Below are 23,432 nucleotides of genomic sequence, written 5' to 3'. Positions count from 1 at the left end.
TAGCTGGAGAAATCTTTCAAGGCATTAGTGAGTTGCTTTTCAACTGTTTCAAAATCTTTCACTTGTGTTGTAAGGTCAAGGTCATCAGCATATATGAAGCTCTTTGTGAGTAGTGGTTGTGGCTGATCGTTCGTGAAGATATTAAATAAGGTTGGTGCAAGAACGCTGCCTTGGGGTAAACCATTCTTTTGCCTCCTCCATCTGCTTTTCTGGCCCTGAAACTCCACATAGAAGCTGCGGTTTTCTAGGAGGGTCTGGACAGTTTTTGTAAAGTCAAAGTCCCGGGTGATATGGTAGACTTTATGCAGCATTTTTCTATGTTGCACCGTGTCATAGGCTGCCGTAAGGTCCACAAAAACTGTTCCCGTAATGCAGCCTTTCTCCAAGCCTTCCTCAATATGCTCGGTCAGATGAAGAATTTGACCTGTACAGTTTTTCCCTGGTCTGAAACCTGCTTGTTGTGGAATAAGCTTGGGTTCGATAACAGGTCCTAGTCGATTTAATAGCATCCTCTCATAGACTTTATATAGATGACATAAGAGGGAGATTGGTCGGTAGGTTTTACCAGGTTTTAAGATGGCAATTATCTTAGTTTTCCTCCATGCTCTGGGAATCTGTTTGTGTGCCAGGCATTGATTGTAGAATTTCAAAAGCCAGTTTTCAGCTTTGGAGCCCAAGTGTTTGATTTGCTCCATCATCAGGTCATCTATGCCAGGTGCTTTACCAGTCTTACATCGCTTGATGGCTTCTCTGAGTTCTTTCAGGTTTAGAGGAGAAGACAACTGGTGGGTTTCAAGTTCTGGCACCCTGTTGATTTTCATCTTTAATCTGCTGCAGTTGGTTTTCCCATTCTGAATTAGCTGGTGAGCTATCTGATCTGGTGTCACGTTCGCATGTCCATGGTTGACCAGAGGGTCACTATCCAGGCGTCTCAGCAATTGCCAGGCTTTTCGGCTACTCTTGGACATGTCAAGGTTCTCAAGCAGCTCTATCCAACGGTCTTTCTTAGCATTAGCTAAGGCTGTAGATAGTTTTTGGCCTGCTGCTATAGTCCCATCACTGTATGGATTCTCTTGAAATAATCTGAGATATTCTTGTAGCTGATTTAGTGATTCTTCATTTAGGCCTGGTAGGTAGCTTGTGCGACAGCCTCTAGGGATTGAGAGCCTCGAGGATCTTTTCACAGCTTCTACAAACAGGTCATAGTTTTCTATATCAGAAATAGCAGCTTCCAAGGTCTCTGTAAACTTTGTCCAGTTAGCTTTATTGAAGTTATATCTTCTGCGGAATGGGACACTTTTTGGTCTTACAGCTGCATATGCTACGCAGCATATTGGTCTGTGTTGTGTGTTAGGTATTGGGTTTAATACCCTTTTGGTGCATTGGTGGCTTATGCTTTCCTTTACAAAAATCAGATCAGGGTTATAACCACGCTTCCATCGGCTGCTATTGAAAGATGGTGGTAATTTACTGTCATGGAGGAGGCTCATTCTACTGTTGTCGGCCCACGTTAGAACTGCTTCGCCATTTCTATCATCTTCGTCATAGCCCCAGACACAGCTATGGCTATTGAAATCTCCCACAACAAAAACTGGTCCTACATAAATATACATTGTCACTTGATAGTCTGAGAAAAAAGGAGACTACTATCATTTACAGAAACTCCTGACAAGGCAATGAAGCAAGTGACTGCGAGCACACCTCAGCTAACAAAATTCAATCTTAAGGCCATCTATCCTCCCTTTTCTCATCCCCTATCTAGCAGAAATGTTTTTGCACCATCTGTGTTGGGAAGATGGTGAAGGAAAGTTGGGGGAACACAGATTTTAAGTTTCAGGTTGCAACAGCACGTCTATAAACAAAATTTGAATTAGGAAAGAGCAGTAATCTCTAATTTTACTGAAAGAGAAAAATCATTATTGGATACATTTTGGAAGAAGCCTTCACATTGTTATTCAAAAGCTCAAAACAGCACTGTTCACTTATGCAAAGCTTACCTGATTTGGTATTTCATTTCACATACAATATGTATATTTATAGTTGGAATAATGATTACTGAAGCATGTTTGCTTGCTTATCTTTTTCCATGTTATTTCCATACATCCCCTTCTTTCCGTGCTATTTCTGCACCTGGTATCAAATTTCTGCTAAAGAAACAATACTAAGGAACACAAATACAGTTGGCCCATCATATCTGTGGAATTTTCATCCATGGAGTCAATTTTCTAGGTGTTTTTATTCCTTTAAAAAAATCTAAAAGCCAAATCTTAGTTTTGCCATTGTACTATAGTTTTGCATATAATGGGACTCAAGCGCCTACTGATTTTGATATTCATGCGGTGGTGGTGGTGGTGGTTCTGGAACCAAACTCGTATAGTGCTTTCCAAACGTTTCATGTTGGTGACATGTTTTTTAAAATAAGCATCATTTCATAACAAAGTAATCCAGTTTCACTAGAAAACCAGAGATTAAATTAACCCCTTATAAGAGATGAGAACACATATATAAACATTGATTAGAAAATGTATGGGACACAACAGATCTCATTAAAATCTTTCATTTATATTCTTAAAAATATATGATTTATTGCTCATTTCGCAGAGACACAGAGGTTTCTCCTTATGTTTGCATGACACACCGACAGACTGTAACTGACACACTAATGTGTCATGACACAGAGTATGGAAAACTCTGCTGTAGTGAATGTCAAGGGTCCACTTTAATTTGTTAAATTAAATAGATACTTTTGTTATAAACTAAAATGTTAAATGAGATGGATATTTTTATTTCTAAACTTAGGTGAAACTAACTGCCAGAAGAAAAACTTTTCTAAGAACCACAACTGAGACTATCCTACAAGAGTTAAAGTTCTTAAAGAGAAACCACATTCAATCTAGGAGAGGGGGCAATAATTTGCTTTTGCTTACTGGGAAGGGCAAGATTCCACCTCTTCCTCTTTTCTTCTCCCCTACATACAGTAGAGTCTCACTTATCCAACATAAACGGGCCGGCAGAATGTTAGATAAGCGAATATGTTGGATAATAAGGAGGGATTAAGGAAAAGCCTATTAAACATCAAATTAGGTTATGATTTTACAAATTAAGCATCAAAACATGTTATACAACAAATTTGACAGAAAAAGTAGTTGAATACACAGTAATGCTATGTAGTAATTACTGTATTTACGAATTTAGCACCAAAATATCACGATGTATTGAAAACATTGACTACAAAAATGCATTGGATAATCCAGAACATTGGATAAGTGAGACTCTACTGTACTTAATTCAGAGCAAATTACTTTTGCACTTTGAACTCAGTGTGCAAGAATGGAAAGTGGAATAGTGGGAGAAAGTGAAAGAAAGTTGGAAATTTTAAAAGCAGCTGAAAGACTGGGAAGACGGAAGATTAATTGAGACTGTCCTTAACAAGTCAGGACAGTGGGAAGGTATGTATGTCTCCTTTCTGAAAATAATGATTTACAATCATAACACAAATCTCTTGATTACTATAATATTGTAAATAGTGGCCCAGATATTGTGCAAACACAGTCAATGGTTGGAATAAGAGGCATTCCGGTTCACCTTCTGGAACATCACTCACTTGCTGCTTTTCTATAGGAACAACTATCATAAAGAGAGGAACAAAGTTCTAGAGATTATGAATATGGACAGGTTGACATATTGGCTATCACCAAATCAAGGGCTACCTAAGAAGGAAAATAGCTGGTACCCAGTAAAGGAATATTTAAGACAGGAGAAACTAGATCTCATCAGCTGAAGTTATTCAATTCCGAGTTAAAAAGAAGACGAAGGGGAAGAAGTATGAACATAATAAGACATCAAATATGAGTGAACTTAAGAAACAGCAAAAGCAAGATGGAAGTCAACACATTTTTTTGGGGGGGGGGCTTTTTTTCTTTTCTTTTACTTTTTTTCCCTTCTCTTTCTTCCTTTTTCTCTTTCCTACTTTACAACAAAATTTATTACTCTCCCACTTTCGATATATACCAATTTTCTTTCACTATTTCTGAAACATAAAACTTTAATAAAAATTATCAAAAAAAGAGAGAGGAACATAATACAAAATGGAACCTCAAGAATGATTTAATACTCAAAATTCAATAGCTTATTTCAGTTATGTTACAATTATTAATTTTTACAGAAAACACATTGTATTCCTTCCATACAATGTTATCAAAAAGTCTAGGAAGTTAGAATTATTTGGTAACACATTATGTGCATAAGAAGCTTATTAGAACTAACAGCCTTTGAGATAATTGAATATCCTTAGTTAAATGGAAGGTTAAAAATATCATATCAGGTATTACCATGCACTCAGGTGTTCCCAAAAAGGAATCAAAGGACAGACTCCCATTCAACTAACAGCTGATTCCATAACACAAATAAGATGTAGCAATGACTGTCAATCTCTACACAGCTTTAAAAATAGATTTTGAAAATATCTTGCAAGGGGAGGCCAACCACTTCTACTGGAAATAACATATTGTGCCAGAGACAAATGCCTCTGAGGAACTCAGGTGAAAAAGTATTTGGGCATTGTTGTTCCAGGTTCGCAAAATGCTGGACTAGACACAAACCTTTGGTCAGATCTGGCAGGGTACTCTCAATATTCTTATCTATGGCCCATCTGGTTTCAGATTCCTGCAGTTTCACTTTCTTTTGTTTACACACATTTTATAAGCTTATCTTTGCAGTTCTTTTACATTCTCTCAGCATGACAAGAGGTGTGCCGTTCCATGTTGTCTAGCAAATCTGCAGCAGATTAAGTGCTCTCAAGAACAGGGACTTTCCAAGACAATCTGAACTTTAACCACTGCTGCATTTTATCTTCTAGGGTTGAGCTCAATTGTGTGAGCGGGGAGAAAAGTATTATCTGTGACTCTTACCATACCGCTAATCCCCCAAATTTCCCACAACAAGCAAGGACAATCTTTGCCTTCCTAAAGGAAGGCTGAACTATCACAAGCCTTTTTCCTAATATTCAAGTGGAATCTCCTTTCCTGTAATTTGAACCTATTGCTCCAAGTCCTATTCTCCAGGTCAGCAGAAAACAAGCCTGCTCCCTCCTCCTTATGACATACTTTCAAATATTTATATATGGTTATCATGTCTTCTCTCAACCTTCTCTTCTATAAGCTAAACATACCCAACTCTTTAAGACATTCCTCATAGGGAATGGTCTCCAGACCTTTGATCATTTTAGTCGCCCTCCTCTGGACATGTTCAGTAACCCTCTTAAATTGTGGTGCCCAGATTTGGACACAGTATTCCAGGTGAGGTCTGACCAAAACAGTACAGCACAGAAGTACAAAAGCTGGCCCGAAATGAAGAAAGCCTTGAGAATCTAAGCTTCCAACAGTCATATTTCTATTTTTATTGGTTACAAAAGCAAGAACTAAAAAGTGTGATGAACACATGGTGGAATATCAAAACTAATTTTTGGACTGAGGAAGAAGGGAGAAGAACACCTCAGTACGATGACTCCACTGTCATTCAGAGTTCCTAGCTCTTTCTCCTTCTGGCTTAGAGACATGGAATTTTATGTAGAAAAAACATGCATGAAAACCTTACTTGCACTATTTATATAGATCTTTCTTGAGCAGATCTCAGCTAGCTTGGTGCAGAATTTTATGTATTTTTCTAGTGTAGAGCTGCACACAACGCTGAAGATGATTCATGGGGTTAATGTGTCTCCTGTGAATTTACAAAGAGAAAGGACAGGGATATTTTGCTGTTTATAATGGGAAGTCCCAGAATATGCATGCCATGAGGCAAGAAGGAGTGGAGAGGGACATTTCAGCTGCTGTTTACTTTCCTTGTCCTGGATTTTACACTGTTCTCTATTTAGTTTGCAGAAGTACTGAGCATACACCTGCCAGGGAATACCTAAATGATCCCTAAATCTTTAATTCCTCTACGCTTATGTCTGGTGTAATTAGAAGAAACACAATTTCAATCTTGGTGCTTTCTTTACAGGTTTATTCACTTTCCATTCCCCAGCACATTCAGACAACATTGGTCCATTACACAACCTAGTGCTCACATGGAACAAAAACAAGAAAGTTTTATAAAATAAAATGTACACGCTACTTGGACATTATCACAATCTAAGTAAATTCCTACAAATTCTGTGTAAACAAACCATTAAGCTGTCATCCCTATCCAGACACTCTGGTAAAGAATGCTATCCATTAAATCTGTAACATGCAGTCCTATAAGTCCTTACCAAGATATCTAAACAGGGTCTGGAAACAGATACTTTTCAAAACTACAAATCCTAGAATACCAGAGTCAGTTGGAGCAGTAGTCACACTGACTGGGGGAGTCTGAATCCCCAAAAGAATCTTTTCCAAGCTCTGTGTCTAACCAGTTGCCAAACTTGAAACTCAATTTTGAGAGATGAAATATTACAGATAACTTTAGTGGGGATATCATCCAGACAACAGCTTGCCAGTAGTTCGCATAGTGTGATCTGCTGCTCAGCTGAAAATCCCAGGGAAGAGCACAAAGCTTTTTCATTATGACAGTCTTGCATTTAGTATAGGAAACCAAACCATAAGGCAAGGGAGATCAATATTGGGAATAGGAACTGGAAAAATATGAGTCATGATCTATCTTCTTATTCTGTTTCTGGGATAAGCAGTCAAAGGACTATTCCCACATAATGTTCTTTCACCCCAGACGCCTGAGGGCTGCACTCATCCATATATATTTTTTTTTGAAATTTATAGTGACTAGATGGTCATTTCAAGTTTGGGAGTCAGGAAGGTGATGCTGGGCCCAAAGAATGAGCATATAGCCCTGAAGTTGCCTTTAAAATAGAGAATTAGGCCCATATTCTTCACTCTGAAGCCATTTTTTTCAACAATGGGTGGGAGCTGCACAGGGAGCCTTACTGGATGGTGTAGATAGATGCAGCTAGCTCATGAGCTTCATAGTTCTTACTCTTATTCTGTTTAAATAATAATAAAATGGCTTAACATCAGTGAGTGTTTTGTCCATTTTGTTCACTAGTGTTGAGTAGCATCTCACAGTTTTCCTTACCACTGGCTATGCTGGCAGGATATGTAGTCCAACATAATCTTAAGGACTGTACTATTCCCAAACTGTCTTAAAGAATAGGCAAAATGAATAATTACAAATACTACCCAGCTAAATGAAGAGAAAAAAAAATCACACCACTCATCCATCATTAATTATTCTCTCCTCCCTATTCTTAGTGTAGAGGTAGGAAGAACAGATAATGAAGCTGGTAATCCAACATGAACTATGAAAGGGTGGAAATAAAGGGGAAAAGAGAAACAGTTCATGCGTGCTATCAACAATTTCCTCTCCAGGAAAATAAAAGAGGGGAATTCCATGCTTGCTCTATACTGATTACTTAAACTGCACAAACTGATCTACTTTACAAAACAAAAACCCAAAACTGACCAGTAGTAACCTTTACAGTACCTTTGTATCAAATATTTATCTCTCAGAATGAAAACAGTTCAGCCTCCATTTCTATTTTAATTAATAATTTTTAAATAGTTTTTTCCCATTGCTATACAATTAACTCTTGTGGATGTTTGATATTAGCAAAAAAACAGGTGTGGATCATTTAAAAATATATGGGTAACTGAAAGGCTAAGAAGAAAGGCATTATTTTCCAAATGTGCTTTTACCTCACTCCATTGTAAATGCATTTACTTCTTGCAGCAGATAAGAAAGAGGGATACAATTAATATGACTAGAATTAGAATTAAAAAGAGGATAGCTATTTTTACAATTTCCATAATTAAACAACTGAGGAACAGCCAAAATAGTAAGAGAACAAACCAAAATAATTCAATTTAAAATAGTTACTGAAAAAAAGAGTCAAACATGTATAGTGGAGTGTACCTAGCACACTCCCCTAGATATTACTGGATTACAACTCCTATCACAAATGGTCAGGAATACTGGGAAATGCAGTCCAACAACATTCAGTGTGTCCCATTTCTCCTGCCCCAGCACTATGGGGAGAGTATCTCACAGATAGGATGCCAAGACAGATAAGGTTTTCTTCGTTGTTGTCATATCCTATATTTCCCCTATCTGGGTTACTCAAAGAGCACTTTCCTTGAATGCAAGGAAGCGCTTTCCCACACGGGGAGGTTCATAAAGGTAACTAGATTGTTGGGATTCAATGGCAAGCAATAACATCTTGAACAGGACAAGGAATAAGCATCCAATACCGCTTCTGCAGAATTCATATTGGTTGTCAACAGCTAAAACTGGCAAAGATCTAGAGCAGGACTGCACAACTTGTGGCCCCCAGGTGTTTTGGATATCAGCTCCCAGAATTCCTGACCACTGGCTAAGGCTTTTGGGAGTTTGAAGTACCAAACATCTGTGCAGGCCTGAACCAGAATATAATTATTTGGGGAAATAGCTGTCAAGCACACTTTATCTGAATCAAATTAAATTGATCCTATACAGCTGCTAGACTGAGTCCTCTACTGGGAGAAAGGCACATACAAAGCCTCTCAAAACAACTGCATCATTGGTGATAGAATTAAGCACCCTAAGCCTGGGTGTCCAGGTTTCAATGGTGTCCAGGAGTGTGTTTGCAAAACTAAAGATAGTGCACGGGCTGTGCCCATTCCTTGAAATATCAGATCTCACTAAGTGATACATGCCTTGATTACATCTACCCTGTTTCCCCTAAAATAAGACATCCCCAGAAAATAAGACCTAGTAGAGGTTTTGCTGAATTGCTAAATATAAGGCCTCCCCTGAAAGTAAGACCTAGCCACGTTTTTGTTTGGAAGCATGCCTGCTGAACAGAACACCAGAGCATGCAGGATTGGTAAATGTATGTACCATAGATTGTTGTACATGGAAATAATGGTAGTAACAAGAAATTCTTGATAGGATTCACAGTTTGTCTGGTTATGCTGGTTTGTGATGACAACTACTGTACAATATATAATAAATGTTCATTTTTTTGTTCAACAATAAATGTGAATTCTTCTTCATGGAAAACTAAGACATCCCCTGAAAATAAGACCTAGCGCATCTTTGGGAGCAAAAATTAATATAAGACACTGTCTTATTTTCGGGGGAACACGGTATTTGGATTACTGTAATACATTCTACAGAGAGTTGCCATGGGCACAGAAACGTCTTCCATTTGACAACAGGGATTCACAATCTTACTCGCAAAGGCTACACATATGCATTAACTGTGGGGATATTTGGCTCAAAAGCACATTAATCCTTGGGAAGTCCTGTCACACTGTTCAATGAACCCTGACACAACAGGGCTTTTGGCCCTTCTCTTGCAAAATGTCAAGAGGATTTTCTTAAGAGCTCTACTGCTTTTACATTTACTCATATAACAAGAGTTGACTGGCAATTTTCCATTTTACTCCTGCTTCAATTGCAGAAGGTAATATACAAATTATAGTGGGCATTATGATTGCTCAGCCTCCTACATAATCATAACTGTGCAAGAAATGCTAGAATGGGTTTCACATACCTCTCTGAGCACCGAAAGCATGTGGGAGGAATCATGCTGCATAGCTCAGCTCCACTCAACCTACATCCGCATGCACATACAAATAGCCCCCAGCATGTATTAGTACCTATGCATAGGGCTGTGCCCCATATGAAGGAGGAAAGATGCACCTTTTCCTGTATCAAATTGCCCATGACTTAAGCTTATTAAGGATATTTCTCTCCCAGTACCTTTGATAAATTTTGAGTTCGTGAGAACTACTGTACTTGCTTGGTTGCTACTCTCTAAATCCCTTAGCCAACATATCCAATTGTCAGACTGGCTGGGAGATTTGAAGATGAGTAATGAGCAAAAATTTAACTTTTCCAATTTCTGCAGTACTATTTATGTCAGCAAGAAGCATCGAGGCTTTAACTTATGGTATTTCAGTTAGAGAATATACTCACCAACATGCTACGGCCACAGTCTTTTCAGCACCAGACAAAAACATTTGTCTTATGAAGGCCTTTTAACTGGTAGATTTGGCAATTTTTATTGCTTTTCGCTTCTTTTCTGTTTTAATGAGTTTATTTGTTTAACTATGTTTGCAGGCTGCCCTGATACTGTACAGGGTGAGGCAAAAGTCACAAACGTGTCTGATGTTTTTAAAACTTTTTGGGAAAAATTGAAAAGATTGTGTATACACACACACACACACTGTATATAATACCATGGTATCGCAAATAAAAAAAAATGAAGGAATTATTTAATATTGAAACTCCTTTGTGACTTTTGGGCTACCCTGTACAAATAAGAGGTGTTCTAATTTAAGAAAGAGCACTGTTTATATAGCAGCCATGGACTAATTTCACCCCTCCAAGTATTTGGGATTTCAACTCCCAGAAATCCCAACCAGTTTACCAGCTGTTAGGAATTGTGGGGCTTGAAGTCCAAAACATCTAGAGGGCCAAAGTTTGACCATGCCTGGTTTATAGCATACAGAGTAAATACAAAGGTAAGTCAAAAGCAGTGAGGGTGGGAACCAAGAACAAATATGCAGCTTAATTATACCTGGTGTCTTTTGCATGTTACACAATTTGATCCCAGTTTAACTAACACGGCTCCATCTGCAGCAATCTGGGTATCTGCGTTTTGGGAAAGTGTCTGGCACAGAACCCTAGGTACCTCATGAAAGTTGGCAATTCAAATGTAAAATCCCCTGGCAGTCTGGTAATTCATTACACCTAGGAGTACAATTAATGGGGGTAAGCACGATCCCTGGAGAAGGTAATGGCAACCCACCCCAGTATTCTTGCCATGAAAACTATATGGATCAGTACAACCAGAGAAATGTCGGTATACCATCGGAAGATAGGACCCCCAGGTTGGAAGATGGTCAAAATGCTACTGGGGAGGAGCAGAGGACTAGTCCAAGTAGCCCCAGATGTGATGACGCAGTTAGCTCAAAGCCGAAAGGAAGGCTAACAGCCGACGGTGCTGGAGGTGAAGGACGAATCCGATGTTCTAGAGATCAACACACTATAGGAACCTTAAATGTAAGATCTATGAGCCAGGGCAAACTGGATGTGGTTATTGGTGAGATGTCAAGATTAAAAATAGACATTCTGGGAGTCAGTGAACTGAAATGGACTGGAATGGGTCACTTCACAAAAGATGACCACCAGATCTACTACTGCGGACAAGAGGAACACCGAAGAAATGTAGTAGCCTTTATAGTTAATAATAAAGTTGCGAAAGCAGTGATTGGATACAACCCAAAAAATGATAGAATGGTCTCAATTCGAGTTAAAGGCAAGCCATTTAACATCACAGTGATCCAAACATATGCCCCAACCACAGCTGCTGAAGAAGCAGAATTAGATTAGTTCTACATGGATCTACAGCACTTAGTGGATAACACACCTAAAAGAGACATTATTCTCATTACAGGAGATTGGAATGCTAAGGTGGGCAGTCAAATGATAACCGGGATCACAGGCAAGAATGGTCTGGGACAACAAAATGAAGCAGGACGTAGGCTGATAGAATTTTTCCAGGAAAACTCAATGTGCATAACAAACACTCCCTTCCAACAACCTAAAAGACGGCTTTACACATGGACTTCACTAGATGGTCAACACCGAAATCAGATTGACTACATCCTTTGCAGTCAAAGGTGGTGGACATCCATCCAGTCGGTGAAAACAAGACCTGGAGCTGACTGTAGTTCAGATCACGAACTTATTACAAAATTTAGAATCAGACTAAAGAGAATGGGGAAAACATACAGACCAATTAGATATGATCTCACAAATATTCCCAGTGAATATGCAGTGGAGGTGAAGAATAGATTTCAGGGACTAGATTTAATAAATAGAGTCCCAGAAGAACTATGGACAGAAGTCCACAATATTGTTCAGGAGGCAGCAATAAAGTACATCCCAAAGAAAAGGAAAACCAAGAAGGCAAGGTGGTTGTCTGTTGAGACACTTGAAGTAGCCCAAGAAAGAAGGAAGGCGAAAGGAAACAGCGATAGGGGGCGATACGCCCAATTAAATGCACAATTCCAGAGGTTAGCCAGGAGAGACAAGGAACTATTTTTGAACAAGCAATGCATGGAAGTGGAAGAAGACAATAGGATAGGAAGGACAAGAGATCTCTTCCAGAAAATCAGAAACATCGGAGGCAAATGAAGAGTCGGAAACGACTATGTGACTGAGCAGTAGCAGCAGCACTGCTACAAATAGTATGAGCAAAAAGGACATTTGCTCTGAGACTTATTTGTATTCTCCCTTTTGTGGGTTCATTGCCGTTCGAACCCTGACCTCTTTGAGTCCTAGTCAAAGTGGTTTGCCCAATTATTCTGGGATATATTTTAAGGTGATTTAAAACATTTTGATGGACCAATCTACAAGCTGCAGTTCTACTTCACAAAATTATTTTTCTTCTCTCTTCCAGTTAGACTTAAAACATAGCCACATACTCCAAATTTTAAGTTACGTTAACCTTCAACAGGCTAGTTTTCTCCAGGTGCATTGTACCTCATCTTTCATCATCCAACCAGCATAGGCCTTGCTGATGAGGTTGATGTGAGTTATAGCCCAACACATCAGAAAGAAGTGAAGCTGGAGAACATTAGCTTCAGTAGTCTTAATTACTACTCACCTAGTGGCATCACCATGTGAAGAATAAAAACCCCTCCAAGAGAACATTTAAATAAACTCATTGACCTTCCCATATCTATTTTTAAACACCTCATGTCTAGACGTCACCAACACATGACTTCCCATCAGTCAGGAGAGTACACAGTACTAACCACATAATAAGAGTTTAGGCTTCCCTGACATCTCAGCCTCCCTCTGGAGACCACATGTGTATTCTACATTACTAAAATAGCTACCACAGTTTCCACATCATTTTCTCACTGCATCTTAATCTGAAGCAGGGAGCACAGGGGAATCCCACACTTAATAAAATGAACCCTACAAGGTTTGCTCTTTTATGTAAGGCAAAGCAAAATGGCAGACATACTCTAATGGTGTTCTGAATCTATCCTTGACCAGCAAAATTGGACAATCACCTTCCTCCATTGGTTGAAGCAAGAGACCACTGCAGTGTTTTTCCAGAGCTAGCCCCAAAATATTTATCTTCTTCAGATGGAATGAAAAATAGTATTGTTTGCCTAACCCAAATCTAGATCCGCAGAACTCAAGGCTGGCCAAGTTATTTTGGAACCTGATAGAGAAAAAATCCACAAGCACCTCTCCCTGTAAGTGAATTGCAATAAAACATTAAAAAATTATTGTGTTTTTGTAAAACACCTGAAACCAGTCACCCAAAGCAACCGTCTCAATCTGCCCAATGGTCAACTCATTCACCTTCCTCTTTTGGTCATCACCTTCCTTGTCATCTTTCTACTCACGTTATGTGATTAACTGTTGTTTTATAGATAGTAAAGAAGATCCCTATTGAACTTGCTAACAGATACCTGTGGAATAGAGAGCCCTATCCAAAACCAACAGGTTCCGTAATGTATGATTGTAGCCAGACCATTTTTTCCTGAAAAGGCAATCTTATTTCTGGAAAGCCAAGACATATAATTTACAGTCTGAGTACGCAACTCATTGACAGCTAGAAGTTGCCCAACCATTTTAGTCTCAGCAGTTCAGAAGGGAATGCAGTTATTAAAGTAGTAATGCAGTAACTACATTGTCTGAAGATTCTGAGCACGGAAGAACAAAAAATGAGACAGCATTCAGATACTTTTGAATTTTATCTAGAATCCTGAAGTCTGAAGTATAGAGCCTAGGACTTTTGCTCTGACAAATTCTGCCAACTGATAACAAGATTGTTTCCCCTCTCCGCAACATAATCATTATCATCATCATCATCATAATTTATGACCTGCCTCTCCTTGTGGCTCATAGCCATATAAATATTAAGACTCCATAACAATGCCACAATGTCACAATCAATCTTCTGGTTCAGGCTTGTCAATGTTTATGGTGTTTGGAGGCCTCACAATTAACTGACAGAAATAATAATAATAATAATAATAATAAAATAATAAAATAATAAAAATAATAATTTGTTGGAAAAACTGAACTGTTTGTTGGAAATGAAAGCTATGGACTTGTCAACATCAGAAGAGGAATTTTCCAGGGAGACTCATTGTCCCCTCTGCTTTTCATTATTGCCATGATCCCTCTGTCAACAATCTTACATAAACAAATCTCAGCTATCAAACATCTAAGAAATCTCACAAAATTTCGCATCTGATGTACATGGATGACCGGAAGTATTGGGACTTGGATGGATTATGATCTGTTAGGATCACAACCCACCAGGGTAGAGATTATGACCTGTTATAATCACAGCCTAATGGGATAGCAGAGTTTATCTGGTAATGTATAATCACTGGGCATGTAGAAATTTTGTTTCTATTTGATGTTTACAGCAGAGAAAGGTTCAAACAGACTTCTTTTAAAGATAACAAGTTTGTTTACTGATAACTTCATGTATTTAAAGATACAGGCACATTTCTTGTGTGGTTAAAAAACTTCAAAACATTTCAGTTTGTATCTTAAACGTATAACATTTAACAGTTTCTTTACAAACTGTATTGCTTTGTTAAGCCGTCTTTAATAATAGTGTACTCTCTTTAATAACAGTGTAGGAAGTTTTCTAAGCTTCTACACTGCCTTTCGCACTCCAACAGACTTCTACCTAGCTGACTCAAGGCTCAACTGACTTCTAACAGGCTCAAGGCTCAACCTCTTTTAACTGTCATCCTTTTAAAACTGAACATTCTAAACCGTCACCGAGTCAGTCACATGGTCTGCAGCCCTCCCACTGCTTTAGACATATACTTCAGGATGTAAAATGACACATATTAAAACAGGTAAACATCAAATAGAGAAGGCTTGAGAAGGTTGCTCTCTCAAATACCATTTTTCGATCTGTTAGCCGGAAGTTCCGTTTTTGTTCCGGGAAAATCCAGCCCATTGGCAGCAATGGAGGAACTTCTGAGGCTCCCCATTCTGTCATTTTAAGGGCTATCGGGATGAAAATGGCCACACTTGGAGGACACACTTACTACTGCAAGCCCACCAAGTTTCAGAACGTTTGGGTCATCCACTGATTTTTAGAAAATTCTTAAAAGTCTCTAGATATAAAAATTTCCTTTACAAAAAACCCAAAAAGGTATCCCTTGGAATTTCTCCACAGTGACTGTATAGGAGCAGCAGAAGGGCATCATTCCAGCCAACTTTCATAAAGATACACACATCTCACAATTTATAGGAATTTTTAAAAAGTTTTTTTTGCTAATAAAAAAATACTGTTCCTAAGCTTTTGCATTTCTACACGGTTATCAAGCCAAATGAACTGGGGCAGGAGTACACATAAGCCAGAAGATAGGGCAGGGCAGGCAGGAGAGGGAAGGGGAATAAATGAGTCAGTTAAAGATTCCTGAATCCCATTTTGAAAAATGGCACTGTGCACACCCTAATCAATATTACTCTGCTGCTGCTGCTGCAAAATGACGTGATACTGAATTATTTCACTAGTTTTAATGCTACTATGCCAAGTCAGATGCTAATATTTTATTGTACTGGCAATTATTTCTTACTCCTGCCTTTTACATATTTTGATGTGGTTTGAAGTACGTAACTGCATTTCTTTTGTGATGTAATGATAACATCCTTGTGGAAGCACAGCCCTCAAAGATGGGTCAATCATATTTTAAACAACAAGAAATAAGAGAAATCATCTGTAATGGAGGCATTCAACATTTCTATCTGCAATTGACATTTTAAGAAGTCATATACAAGTCATGTCATATACACATATGATCCAGTCTCTATTTGCCATTGTGACTTTTCCAAGGTCACCCAATGAGATTCCATGGCTGGTCTCCAGAGTTGTAGTCTAATGTTCAAACCATTACACCATGCTGGTTCTTAGAGCCAAGCATATCAACACCCTTTTCAGGACAGAGACAAATTCACATTTTTAGATTATAACTTCCATTATCGTCCAGCAAGTACAGCCCTTTTAGTAATTGGAAAATATGGAGGGGAGGATAGCACTGATCCACTCTAGAACCAACTCTAGTCCCCTCATGGCAGCTTTAAAAAAACAGGAAGCAGAAATCTGAAGCCACAAACTTCTGTTGTTTCATCATAACTATTGTTATACGGAAGTGATATTTCCCAGTGGAGACTGCTGAGAAACAGCTTAATGAAAAAATCACAGGTCTGACGTGAAAAATACTTATAGACCAAGGACAGAAGCTCCTCCTTTAATCAGACCAGGAACCAAATGCGAGCTTGATTAGTTTGATTTCTCTTCTTGAAAGCACTGCAAAGGCAACAGAAAATATTTGAGCAAACTATGCAGCCAGAGAAGAAAAAGACATTGGAAGATTAGGAAGTGGTGATGGCTAACTATACTGGACTACTGCCTTGAGTCCAAAGATGAGGAGGGAAATGGGATTTAAATTAAAGTAAGAAGAGCTGGAGCAGCAACAGCTTCTCCTCCAAGTCAAGGACACCACATTATGGAAGACAAAATGTGACCAACTTACATTGTGACCAGTTACTTCCATAGGCCAAAGCAACCTACAGACAAACACCCACAATCTCACATACTCCAAATATTCTGGTCTCTCATTCCCAGGCAGCAAGCCTGGGCAAAAGGTTTGTGAAAGTTGCTCTATAGATCCTTCCGATGTTCTTTAACTGCAACTCCCAGCAGCCCTAGCCAGCATAACTAGCGAGGAAGAATGGTAGGGCTTCTGTTTCTACAATATCTGGAATAGTTCACAATTCTCACCCTTAGTCTAAACCAGTCATCTCCAAATTTTGGTCCTGTGTGTGTTTTGTTGGAGTTCAGTGCCCAGGAACTTTGACCATGTTGCCCAAAAATCAGGAATTCTGGCTGCTGAAATCCAAAACACCCGAAGGACCAAAGTTTGGGACCTACTTTTTAGGGACGCTAAAGATACCTGCAGCAGAGGTGTTGCTCACATCTAAGTCTCCAACTAAGAAAGTCCATGAAGCTTGAAGGACACCTGTCTTATTGCCTCCCTGCCCACAGTCCACCAAAAAAATGTTTGATTAGATTGGTGGCCTTTCTCCACTCAATTTTTGATTGGCAGCAGAATCTACAGAAGGTTGGCATAACCCAAATGAAAATAAAGGCTTCATCCACACTTCAGAATGAATAGTTTGACACAACTTTAAATGCCATGCTCATGCTATGGAATTATGGGAACTGCAGTTTGGTAGAGAATGCCCTTGCAAAACTACAATTTCCCTAATTCCACAGCACTGAGCCACAGCAGTTAAAATGCTGTCAAACTGCATTAATTCTATAACGAAGCTGCACCCAAAGGATCAGCAATGACCAATGGAATTAAAGAGTCAACAGTAACCAGACATGATGGCAGCAAGTCTGTATTTTAGAGGTTCGCACCAAAGATATCTGAAAAGCTGAGGGAGCGGGGTTATGCAAGAAAAGGAAAAGACAGAAAGGAGATGAAGGAACCCTTCCTCTGTGTTGTATTTTCTTCCAGAATGCACTTATCTATTTTTATCTTACCTTTCTCCCATTATAACAGTGGCTCTCAACCAGTGGTCCATGGACCACCAGTGGTCTGCAAGAACTAAAATACGGTCCATGAAACATTTAAATTTTTAAATCTTTATTCATTTTAATGAATCCATTGCTATGCAGGCGGCGCTGGCAAGTAGGATGTTGGGTGAGCGCAGAAGGCAAGGGGTGGGCAAGGTATTGATGTCATGTGTCACGTACTTATGCCACCCAGCATCAGTCAGTTACATGCATTTTTTTTTGTCTTGCTCGACTGTGGCAGTGATACCATTTTGCTGATTAGTGATTCAATTGCTCCAGTAGTTTTACTGACCATGAGTCCTCAATATTCATATTAATTTTTGACTTATTTAATGATGATTGGAATGTTGGAGAGGTTGGAGAAAAAATCCAGGAAGAGCTCATTGAATTTCAAAATGGTAGAAACTGCAAGGTTGAATTTGAATCTAATTCTCTTGAGGAGTTTTGGTGTAGAAAATCAATTTTATACTAAAATTAAAGGAATAGCTTTGCACTATCTTATGCTCTTCTCCACAATTTATTTATGCGAACAAAGGTTTTCTGCTTTGTTAGTAATTAAAAACAAGTCCAGGAATTGATTGAAAGTAAGTGATGATATGCGTGTAGCTTTAAACAATATTAGCCCCAGGATTACCCAACTTATAAAGAAGATGCAAACTCAAAAATCATATTGATGCAAACTGAATTCAATTTTCTACTAAAATGTTCTTTTTATATTATAATAGTACTCTTAATTCATGTTACTATTAAGTTTAACAAATATGTTAAAAGTTTTGATTAAAGTTTATTTTTAGATGAATACAGTTTATTATTCTTGAACCTTGTGGTCCCTGCTAACAACAACAAAAAATCAAAATGGTCCCTGGTCAAAAAAAGGTTGGGGACCACTGCATTATAAGGACTCAAGGAAGCTATTCTTCTGCTTCACACTCAGTTCTGAAGAACACAGAGCATGGAATAGTTTCATTATTTAAATATAGCTTCTGGAATCCTGCAGCTAGTATGATCATTTTTGGGAGCTAAACTACAAAACAATTAATTTTATATGCTTGGGGGAGCACTTGAGAGCAGAAGAAGAGCTGAGGAAGCAAAGTATGACTGTCACAAGAGTTTAGCACTGCATCTCCTTTTCCACAGACAGGTATTCCTTCTCAATTCCTTCTCTTTTGTACTCAAAGAACAGATAGAAAGAAGAACAGGAGTCCATTCATACTCCACAATGATAACACTGTGATTCCACTCTAACCACCATGGTTCCATTCTATGGAATCCTAGGATTTGTAGTTTGATGAGGCACTGGCTGATAGTTCTAAATGCCTCTATTTAAACTGCAAATCCCAGGATTCAACAGGATGAAACCATGGCAGTCAAAGTTTATAACTGGATAGTGTAAATGGGTCTCAAGCTTACCAAACCTGGGATAAAGGGGAATCATGAGTCTACTTAATATTTATAGAACAGCTTGTGGTTTCTTCATGTGAAGAATCTCCCCTACCACACCTCCAGTTGTACAAGGTCACACTTGGCCTGTTATAGTCCACGGAAAAACAGCTAACTGTAAGCCACAAGCTGCAAAACCACACACATTAACTTGGAACAGATGGCTCAGAGGAAGAGCATGAGAGAAATTCAGTTGCACCACATCACAAAAGTAGGAATCACGTGGGATTAAGATATCAGCATTTCACACTAATCTGCAAGGCCCACCCCCATTCTAGAGTTTACAAGGGCGGCTATAAAAAGCACAGACCACTTAAGACAGGTCAACATGGGATTCCCCAAATTTACTTTTTAAAAGAAGGAGGGGAAAATTATTTTAATTTCAAAGGGTAAGCATGGAATGGAGGGAATGGTTCTGCATCCATGTGCAGTCACAGCCTTATAAACAAAAGCAACAATGCTTTTTGGAGACAGGGTGGATATCTGCCAGGGACCTCCTCTGATTCAGACAGTCTTTCAAATTCACCCTGGTCTTCATGTCTACTTGGTTGCATCTACAGTGTAGAATGGATGCAGCTTAATACCACTTTAACTGTCATGGCCCTATGCTACGTAATCACTGGAACTGTGATTTTACAAAGTCTTTAGCTTTCCCACCCGGACTGCTGATCCCTCACCAAATGACATCTCTTAGTATCCCATTTCAATGAGGCATATGAGTTAAAAAGTAGTACCAAAAATGCATTATTTCTATTGTGGAAGCACCCCATATCTGGCCTATTCCACGGGGCCATAGAACAGAAAAAAATAACAAAAAAGCTGACAACAACTGATCCCAGCAGTTATATATGCCAAACTAGTCATTATTTGTACAAATAAGTAAACAAACAACTCCTACCAAAGAACATTTGCATTAATCTAATTGTGCCGACTCAAGGGAAGTTGGGAAGAGAAAAAGATATTTCACAATATTCTCTCCCTAACATCTACTCCAGATCCCAATCACATAACACTTGGAAAAATGTCAGATGTTCTTATAAAGATCAGATAAGTGTGCAGGAGACAAAATGATGTGTTTTAAGTGTTTTTATATATACAGTAGAGCAGGGGTCCCCAAACTTTTTAAACAGGGGGCCAGTTCACGGTCCCTCAGACCGTTGGAGGGCCGGACTACAGTTGAAAGAAAAACCCTATAAACAAATTCCTATGCACACTGCACATCTCTTATTTTGAAGTAAAAAAAACCCAAATGGGAAGAAATACAACCTCAATGTTAATCATAATCATAATACAAATAATAAAGAGGGTTGGAAGAGACACTTTGGGCCATCTTGTCCAACCCCCTTCTACCTTTGTGCACCAAAAGCACAAGCAAAGCACCCCTGACAGATGGCCACCCAGCCTCAATGTTGTTAATCATCAACATCATCATCATACATCACACAGTCCTAAACTCCGGGCAAGTATTAAACTTGTGATTTTGTGAAATCCAGCATATATCTCTCTCTCTCTTGTTTGCTGTATTATACTGTGTCTTTGTGCCAATAATAATAATAATAATAATAATAATGATAATAATAATAAAGAGGATTGGAAAAGACCCCTTGGGCCATTTAGTCCAACCCCCTTTTTGCCTTTGTGCACCAAAAGCACTGGCAAAGCACCCTTTAGTAAATTATTAATTAAATAATAATTAAAATACCATTATAAACAAGCAAAGCTTTAGAAGGCGCGCAACAGGTGAGGGAGGAGGCGGGAAAGGCGGAGGAAGGAGTCACCGTCACGGGGGCCTGATAAATGACTTCGATGGGCCGCATGTGGCCCCCGGGCCTTAGTTTGGGGACCCCTGCAGTAGAGTCTCACTTATCCAAGGCTCTGTATTATCCAAGGCAGTCTGCCTTTTAGTAGTCCTTGTTTTTGTAGTAAATGTTGCAATGTTTTCGTGCTAAATTCGTAAATACAGTAATTACTACATAACATTACTGTGTATTGAACTGCTTTTTTCTGTCAATTTCTTGTAAAACGTGATGTTTTGATGCTTAATTTGTAAAATCATAATGTAATTTTATGTTTAATAGGCTTTCTTCTTAATCCCTCCTTATTATCCAAGATTTTCGCTTATCCAATGTTCTGCCGGCCCATTTATCTTGGATAAGTGAAACTCTACTGTATATTACATTGCCTAGGAGCCCCCGATGGAACAGCAGGTTAAACAGCTGAGCTGCTGAACTTGCTGACTGAAAGGTTGGTGGTTCGAATCCAAGGAGCAGGATGAGCTCCCACTGTTAGCCCCAGCTTCTGCCAACTTAGCAATTCGAAAACATGCAAATGTGAGTACATCAATAAGTACTGTTCTGGCGGGAAGGTAATAGCACTCCATGCAGTCATGTCGACCACATGACCTTGGAGGTGTGTACAGACAATGCCGGCTTTTCAGTTTAGAAATGCAGATGAGCACCAACCCCCAGAATCGGACACGACTAGACTTAATGTCAAGGGGAAACCTTTACCTTTACCTTACACTGCCTAGGCTCCCTCACCCTGCAGTATGGGGATATCTGTACTGTAGAAGGAATGCAGTTTGATCCCACTTTCAGTACTATGACCCTCTGCAATAGAATTATGGAAGTTGTAGCTTCACAAGGCTTTGAACCTTCTCTGCCAAAGCATACTGGTGCCTCACCAAACTAGAAATCCCAGGATACCACAGCATTGAGCCCTGGAATCTTGTGTCAAACTATAGTCATTCCAGGTGTGTGATGACAACTGACAAAACAAAGTGTATTTCCCTCTTCACAATCCCACCTGCTTAGGATCCTTAAACCCATCCGTTCTGCTGGGGGGGGGGGGGTAGAGATACCTCAAGAAACTACAGCTGCCTGGATTTTATAGCATCAAGCCAGTGCAAGTGGTGTCAACGTGCCATTAACTCTGCCATGTAAATGCAGCCTAAAACCTGGCCAAACCCAGACTCCCAACATTAATCCCAGAGTTACTTCCTCAGAGCCTTAAGCCCACTTCTATGGCAGGCACCCTCAGAGGTTGTGAGGTCTGTTGGAAATTAGGCAAGTGGGGTTTAAATATCTGTAAAATGTACAGGGTGGCAGAAAAGACTCCTGTCTGCCTGAGGCAAGTGTGAATGTTGCAAGTGGCCAGTTTGATTAGCACTGAATAGCCTTGCAGTTTCAAAGCCTGGCTGCTTCCTGCCTGGGGGAATCCTTTATTGGGAGATGTTAACTGTTCATTCATGTCTGGAATTCCCCAGTCTTCTGAGTGTTGTTCCTTATTTACTGTTCTGATTTTACAGTTTTTTAATACTGGTAGCCAGAGTTTGTTCATTTTCATGTGGTTTCCTCCTTTCTGTTGAATCCACATGCTTGTGGATTTCAATGGCTTCTCTGTGTATTCTGGCATAGTGGTCTAAAATCAGGACAGCAAATAAAGAAAAACACTCTGAAAACAGACATGAAAGAATCAGAGCGTGCTAACACCTTCCAACAAAGGATTCCCCCAGGCAGGAAACAGCCAGGCCTTGAAGCTGCAAAGCTTTACAATGCTAATCAAGGTGATTAATTGCAACATTAACAGACAAGAATTCTTTCTCCCACTGTGGACTTTCCACAGAGATATAAACCCCACTTTGCCTAGGTCCAACAGACTTCACAACCTCTGAGGATGCCTGCCATACCTGTGGGCGAGACGACAGAAGAGAATATTTTGCTAGTTGAAGGAGTATTCTGTCATTAGTTCCTAAGTCTGTGTTAATTGATTGATTTGTATGTTTTGTCTACTTATGTTCATTATTGTATTATATTTAGTTGTTATATGGTTTTTAATTGTTGCATGGTTTCCTTGCTATGTTGGAAACTGCCCTGAGTCCTTTGAGGAGATAAGGCGGTATATAAATAAAAGGTAAAGGTTTCCCCTGACGTTAAGTCCAGCCATGTCTGACTCTGGGGGTTGGTGCTCATCTCCATTTCTAAGCCGAAGAGACACTTCCAAGGTCATGTGGCCAGCATGACTGCATGGAGCGCTGCGCCGTTACCTTCCCGCTGGAGCGGTACCTATTGATCTACTCACATTTGCATGTTTTCGAACTGCTAGGCTGGCAGAAGCTAACACACTGGAGCTAACAAGCTGGAGCTAACATGCTTACGCCGCTCCCGGGGTTTGAACCTGGGACCTTTCAGTCTGCAAGTTCAGCAGCTCAGTGCTTTAACACACTTTGCCACTGTGGAACATGCCACACAGCTCGGGAAAACTCACAGTCACCCACTGATTCCGGCCATGAAAGCCTTCGACAACACAACTGGCATCACTTTTGATTCTCCACCACACAGACTGGGAATAATAGGAATGGCAACAGCACTTG

General features: G+C 39.4%; 1 protein-coding gene across 1 annotated transcript in view; it reads right to left on the bottom strand.

The window, feature by feature from the left end:
* nfkbie (NFKB inhibitor epsilon) overlaps positions 1–23,432 on the bottom strand; it is a 33,496-nt gene that overhangs the window by 9,151 nt on the left and 913 nt on the right. The window lies entirely within an intron of this gene.

Source organism: Anolis carolinensis, chromosome 1 (assembly GCF_035594765.1).
Source record: "Anolis carolinensis isolate JA03-04 chromosome 1, rAnoCar3.1.pri, whole genome shotgun sequence".
In the NCBI taxonomy this organism is placed as follows: Eukaryota; Metazoa; Chordata; class Lepidosauria; order Squamata; family Dactyloidae; genus Anolis; species Anolis carolinensis.
This window is presented reverse-complemented; position numbering and strand designations above follow the sequence as displayed.